This window comes from Oncorhynchus masou, chromosome 25 (assembly GCF_036934945.1).
Source record: "Oncorhynchus masou masou isolate Uvic2021 chromosome 25, UVic_Omas_1.1, whole genome shotgun sequence".
Classification (NCBI taxonomy): Eukaryota; Metazoa; Chordata; class Actinopteri; order Salmoniformes; family Salmonidae; genus Oncorhynchus; species Oncorhynchus masou.
Window position 1 is genome coordinate 14,072,989 of NC_088236.1, and position 6,683 is coordinate 14,079,671.

The following is a 6,683-nucleotide window of genomic DNA, read 5'->3' on the forward strand; positions in this document are numbered from 1 at the left end:
TCCTGTTACTGGATGGATGGATGTTCCCAGAGAATCCCAGCCCCTAAGAATAGTCCTGTTACTGGATGGATGGATGTTCCCAGAGAATCCCAGCCCCTAAGAATAGTCCTGTTACTGGATGGATGGATGTTCCCAGAGAATCCCAGCCCCTAAGAATAGTCCTGTTACTGGATGGATGGATGTTCCCAGAGAATCCCAGCCCCTAAGAATAGTCCTGTTACTGGATGGATGGATGTTCCCAGAGAATCCCAGCCCCTAAGAATAGTCCTGTTACTGGATGGATGGATGTTCCCAGAGAATCCCAGCCCCTAAGAATAGTCCTGTTACTGGATGGATGGATGTTCCCAGAATAGTCCTGTTACTGGATGGATGGATGTTCCCAGCCCCTAAGAATAGTCCTGTTACTGGATGGATGGATGTTCCCAGAGAATCCCAGCCCCTAAGAATAGTCCTGTTACTGGATGGATGGATGTTCCCAGAGAATCCCAGCCCCTAAGAATAGTCCTGTTACTGGATGGATGGATGTTCTCAGAGAATCCCAGCCCCTAAGAATAGTCCTGTTACTGGATGGATGGATGTTCCCAGAGAATCCCAGCCCCTAAGAATAGTCCTGTTACTGGATGGATGGATGTTCCCAGAGAATCTCAGCCCCTAAGAATAGTCCTGTTACTGGATGGATGGATGTTCCCAGAGAATCCCAGCCCCTAAGAATAGTCCTGTTACTGGATGGATGGATGGATGTTCCCAGAGAATCCCAGCCCCTAAGAATAGTCCTGTTACTGGATGGATGGATGTTCCCAGAGAATCCCAGCCCCTAAGAATAGTCCTGTTACTGGATGGATGGATGTTCTCAGAGAATCCCAGCCCCTAAGAATAGTCCTGTTACTGGATGGATGGATGTTCCCAGAGAATCCCAGCCCCTAAGAATAGTCCTGTTACTGGATGGATGGATGTTCCCAGAGAATCCCAGCCCCTAAGAATAGTCCTGTTACTGGATGGATGGATGTTCCCAGAGAATCCCAGCCCCTAAGAATAGTCCTGTTACTGGATGGATGGATGTTCCCAGAGAATCTCAGCCCCTAAGAATAGTCCTGTTACTGGATGGATGGATGTTCCCAGAGAATCCCAGCCCCTAAGAATAGTCCTGTTACTGGATGGATGGATGTTCCCAGAGAATCCCAGCCCCTAAGAATAGTCCTGTTACTGGATGGATGGATGTTCCCAGAGAATCCCAGCCCCTAAGAATAGTCCTGTGCCATTTTACATGCCGTTTCTGTTTGACATAGATTGGAGAAAGCAAGTTATGTTCCCTCTAATACTAGTTTCAGATTGCTGTGTGAGGAACGACTTCACTAATTAGTTGATCTATGTGATGGTGGTTCTGGTTCTGATTGTTGCTTAAGTGTCCCTGTTCTATACATGTAATCACTTTTCATTTGAGTCGAACAAATTGCATAAAATAGGCCAGTAGCAAGGCCTCAAAATTTGTTAGATACCCCTACCTGAGGTAGAACAAAGCACAAGCATGTTTTCTCCCGTCTCTAATGTCTCCCATTTATTAAATGGATGGTTGTGTACAAATATCTTTCTGTAAAAGTGGTTAAATGTAGCGGTAGTGTGACACACCCTATAAACTAAAAAAAATACAGAATGCCACAAACTCATGTAATGCAATATTACATGCTCTGATATTGCTAACATTTGGAATACAAGTAGTCAGTTGACTACCCTACATACACAGATACAGCATTAGGATATCTTAATGCATCTAGGACATATAGAACAGTAAACACAGAGATACAATAGACGGAAATATCAACTAGGAATATTTGATGAATGTAAGCTTTACTTTTTGGTAGCTGATTAATAGACACATGTTCTCTCATTCAGTCCTGCATGGTGGCTGGCTCACAAAAATACATACAGTCACACGTCTTTTGATGCTGTCGTTATTGTAATTGGGTATAAGATGAACAAGCGTGCTCATACATCGAAAAAAAAAAGTACGAAGGTTCAAGGTTCTTTGAAGGATTTTGTGTCTTTAGCCCCTACTCATGCAATTTAGTCAGGGGGCCACCACAGATTAGCTTTGGGGCCACCACAGATGAGCTTTGGGGCCACCACAGATGAGCTTTGGGGCCACCACAGATTAGTTTAGGGGCCACTACAGATTAGCTTTGGGGCCACTACAGATTAGTTTTGAGGCCACCACAGATTAGTTTTGGGGCCACCACAGATTAGCTTTGTGGCCACTACAGATTAGCTTTGGTGCCAACACAGATTAGCTTTGGGTCCACCACAGATTAACTTTGGGGCCACCACAGATTAGCTTTGGGGCCACCACAGATTAGTTTTGGGGCCACCCTGGATTTTTCCTCAAATCCCATAGAGCCATAATACGATTTGATGGAGGTCAAATCTCTTGGTATAACTTTGACTGAGTGGCACTGGAATGACTACGTTTTGTTTGAATAGCTGAAGCCGAATAAAAAACATGAGCTGTGCTGACTAATGGTGAATAAACTATAAATTATAAAAATAAAGAGTGTCGCACACTCCATATATAAACTCCCAGTAAATTATTGGGTAAATCACCAACGTTTCGGCATCACTGTGCCTTCTTCAGGGTAATGTCATGAATACTTGAACCAGGTTATGTAGACAAACAGTGTAATTAGTGCAACCAATGACAATAGTGAGGGGTGTGTCAGAATGATTAAGTTATTGAAAATAAATTGAGAGAACATTTTCAAAAACAATAGTTTATGGCATATTAAATATATGAGGCTATTGTTATCATATGGTAACATAATTGAATATTGTACATAATATTAGCATCAACATACATCATTGTTTAATTAAATTTCACATATTTAATTGTTTGCTATTTCATTTCATATTCGTTACATGTAATCTTTTGGTTCAACCTTAATGCATAATAAGCATCATCAACAGGGGGAACATATTTGGTTTACGCTAATAAGCTGTAGAAAGAATATATCAATTTGTAAGACTTGTTCATAAAAGAGAGAATTGTTCATAAGAAGGGCCAATATTCAGACCACTAGGGATCAATGTTTAAAGGTAGGATATCTAGTAAGCCTCCCTTTGTAATAGTAGGATCTCAATGTTACCTCCTCTCTTTGGTAGAGCAACATGCTCAATGCCTGTGTATTTGAGGGAGGAGATTGGATGGTTAGCTTCACCAAAGTCAGGTGCTACTGGATAGTCAATGTTCTTACACCTGATTAAGCTGTGGTGTTCAGCTATGCGTTGTTTTTAATTGTCTTTTTGTTTGTCCTACGTAGGCTTTCTCACATGAACAGGCAATGAGATAAATTACTCCCTTGGTCTTGCATGAGATGATCCCCTAACAGGGATTTTGAAACTGTATGTGGGTGTCTGAAGAAGGATGTTTTTGTAGTGCTATTGCAGTGTGTCCATGAGACACATTTGTAGTTTCCATTTGGAACGTAGTCAGGAGTGTCTGAGTGGGCTCAGGGGGCAGTTCAAATCTCACCAAACTCATCTCCAATATTGCGACCACACTTATAGACCACCAGTGGGGGTTCCTTGAAGAGATGTGCATTGTTTTGTCTGATTGCAGAATATGCCAGTGCTTTTTCAGGATTGCTTTCATTTTCTCCAAACACTTGGTGGACTTGGTGCAAAAGACGGTTGCGTTGTTTTTCTTCTTTGGTTGAGTTTTTAGTAATTCCTCACTTGGTTTTGGAGATATTTTCATCATTGCAGCATCAAGAGTTTTGTCTTTGTAGCCTTTCATTTTGAATGTGTCTATCATTTCTTTAGCATTGCTGTCAAAATCTGTCTGGTGGCCACAGATTAATTTAACCCTGCATAACTGTCTATATGGTAGACCATTCCTGAGGGGAAGGGGATGCATACTATCTGCACATAGCAGGGTATTGCGGTCTGTGTGTAATGCATCATTCTCTTTGATGATCCATACTTCCAGGTAGTTTGGAATTAATTTAGTTCCTGCTGACTTCCTTCCCAGAGCGCAAAGACATCATCTATGTATCTCTTCCATAGGAGGATTTTAGAAAGTAGTGGGTGTGTCTGTTTTGTAAAGGAGCGCTTCCTCAAATTGTCCCACATACAGGTTCACATAGTTGGCTACACCCCGAATTTGAAGGAAAAAGTCTAACTCAAAGACGAAGTAGTTATTGGATAATACCAGTTCAGTAAGTTGTAAGATGCAATCATTGGATGGAGCAAGGGTAGGGTCTCTCTGCTGAAGGAAGTGTTGCAACGCCTGCAAGCCTCCAGTGTGTGGGATGTTAGTGTACAAGATCTCCATATCAAAAGTGGCCAGCAGGGTGCCCTCTGGGATCCTTCGTAAGCCCTCTATCAATGAGATCATGTGACTAGTGTCTTTGACATAAAATGGAAGATTCTCAGCCATTGGATTAATGTGGCAGTACACAAACTTAGAGATGTTGGATGTCACAGAGTCGATTGCTGCTACAATGGGTCTGCCTGTAGGAGGAGACACTTGTTTGTGTAATTTAGCGACTGTATAGAAAGTTGGTATCTTAGGAAACTTCACACAGAAATTCAACTTACTTTTTGGTGATTTGTCCTGATTCCAAACAGCTTTGCATTGTGGATGAGATATAATGCTGAAATTCTGGGGTCATAATTTATTTTGTAAAATTTGTCACCTTCAGATACTTGTCGGCGACATTCATTCACATAGTTACATTTGTTTTGTATGAATAGCTGAAGCCAACAAGCTTTTCAATGTGTGTTCATGTTTTTCACGATACAAGCACATAGTAAAATAACCAAGGTACCTGTAGCATACAGTGCATTTGGAAATAATTCAGAACCCTTGACATGTTCCACATTTTGTTACGCTACAGCCTTATTCTAAAAGAGATTAAATCATTTTCTCCCCTCATCAATTTAGGTTTTCATCAAGGAACTCTCTGTATATGGCCCCGTTCATCTTTCCCTCGATCCTGACTACTCTCCCAGTCTCTGCCTCTGAAAAACATCCCCACAGCATGATGCTGCCACCACCATGCTTCACCGTAGGGATGGTGCTAGGTTTCCTCCAAACATGACGCTTGGCATTCAGGCCAACGAGTTCAAACTTGGTTTCATCAGACCAAAGTGTCTTGTTTGTCATGGTCTGAGAGTCCTTTAGGTGTCCTTTGGGAAACTCCAAGTGGGCTGTCATGTGCCTTTTACCGAGGAGTAGCTTCCTTCTGTCCACTCTACCACGAAGGCCTGATTTGTGGAGTTCTGCAGAGATGGTTGTACTTCTGGACGATTCTCCCATCTCCACAGAGGAACTCTGGAGCTCCCGATTGCTCAGTTTGGCCGGGCGGCCAGCTCTAGGAAGAGTCTTGATGGTTCCAAACTTCTTCCATTTAAGAATGATGGAGACCACTGTGTTCTTGGGGACCTTCAATGCTGCAGAACACCAGATCTGTTCCTGGACAGAATCCTGTCTTAGAGCTCTACGGACAATTCCTTCAACCTCATGGCTTGGTTTTTGCTCTGACATGGACTGTCAACTGTGGGACCTTAAATAGACGTGTGCTTTTCTAAATCATGTCCAACCAATTGAACTTACCACAGGTGGACTCCAATCAAGAAACATTGTAGAAACATCTCAAGGATCCCTACCGAGTGGCGCAGTGGACTAAGGCACTGCAGTGCTAGCTGTGACTGACACAACTTGCCATTCTTCTTGAACTAACAATTACAACGATGAGAGATCCGAGGCCCTACTGAACAGGCAGCTTAATAAGTATTCAATAGCGCCCATCTGACTAGCATAACATTGTTTTATACATGTGTGTATTTGGCATACATAAATAACTTTCTAATTCTGTGAAGGGCGTCCTCTTGGTTCAGACAGAGATATGAGCTGCTTTTCTTCACCCTGTATTTTCAAGGTAGTATGTCTCCCTCTACAGGTTACGAGGTGAATATTCACAACTCACATTTCCCAGTGACTCATCCAGAGGACCTATTAATTACATGCTGCACTGACAGGCAGGATAATCATGTACATGTTGATTTCGGCATTTCAATCAGTGCAATTAAATGTATGTTTGTCATATTACATGTATTCAGTTGAAATACACCATCCTGACCCTCCAATGTCCTTAATACTGTATTATTTACAAATATTTCAAATCAAAGTTTATTGGTCACATACACATGGTTAGCAGATGTTAATGCAAGAGTAGCAAAAATGCTTGTGCTTCTAGTTCCGACAGTGCAGTAATATCTAACAATTCCCCAACAACTACCTAATACACACAAATCTAAAGGGGTGAATGAGAATACGTACATAAATATATGGATGAGTGATGGCCGAGCGGCATAGGCAAGGTGCAATAGATGGCATAAAATACAGTATATACGTACATGAGTAATATAAGATATTTAAGCATTGGTTAAAGTGGCATTGTTTAAAGTGACTAGTGATCCATTTATTAAAGTGGCTAGTGATTTGGTCTCAATATAGGCAGCAGCCTCTTTGAGTTAGTGATTGCTGTTTGGCAGTCTGATGGCCTTGAGATAGAAGCTGCGGGGAGATGGAGGGAGTAAAGGATGTCATGTTTTGATTTTAATCAAACTGGATAATGTAACTGTCGTTTTAACTGACCAACTACACACACAAAAAGGAAAGCAACAAGTAA